General features: G+C 54.1%; 1 protein-coding gene across 1 annotated transcript in view; it reads right to left on the bottom strand.

Moving 5' to 3' along the window:
* The window catches only part of CHUK (conserved helix-loop-helix ubiquitous kinase), a 53,240-nt gene that overhangs the window by 16,981 nt on the left and 35,524 nt on the right, over positions 1-735 (bottom strand). The gene's annotated exons all lie outside the window — the stretch shown is intronic.

Below are 735 nucleotides of genomic sequence, written 5' to 3' on the forward strand. Positions count from 1 at the left end.
GCCTCGGCGTCTAGTCATGCCGGCCACATGACCACGGAAACGTCTTCGGACAGCGCTGGCTCTTCGGCTTGGAAACGGAGATGAGTACCGCAACCCTAGAGTCGGATTCGACTGGCTTTCGAGCAAGGGGAACCTTTACCTTTACCATGACTCCCCAACCCCGTCTTATGACACGTACCCGACAAAACACAGTGGATCACAACTCCTGTCCTTGTTAAGGCCACGACACTGACATCAATAAGAAAAACACGACATTATCCAGAAACCGGTGAACATGCAGGAAGCTGCCTTCTATTGAATCACACCCCCCTGGGTCCTCCAAGGTCAGTCTTGTCTACTTAGACTGGCAGGGGCTCTCCAGGGTCTTTCACATCCCCTCTTACCTGATCCTCTTAATTGGAGATGGCTGGGATTGAACCTGGGACCTTCTGGGTGCCAAGCACCCAGAGACATGGCTCCTCCCCAAATGTAGGGACAGATGGCGAAAGGAGAACCCACGGTGAGTGAGAAGGGGGGGGGAGCCTGCTCCCCTTCTTATTAAAAGTAAAGGTTCCCTTGCTCGGAAGCCAGTCGAGTCCGACTCTAGGGTTGCGGTGCTCATCTCCGTTTCAAAGCCGAAGAGCCAGCGCTGTCCGAAGACGTTTCCGTGGTCATGTGGCCGGCATGACTAAACACCAAGGCGCACGGAACGCTGTTCCCTTCCCACCGAAGTGGTACCTATTTATCTACTTGCCA

Source organism: Gekko japonicus, unplaced genomic scaffold, assembly GCF_001447785.1.
Source record: "Gekko japonicus isolate JY-2015 unplaced genomic scaffold, Gekko_japonicus_V1.1 scaffold3590, whole genome shotgun sequence".
In the NCBI taxonomy this organism is placed as follows: Eukaryota; Metazoa; Chordata; class Lepidosauria; order Squamata; family Gekkonidae; genus Gekko; species Gekko japonicus.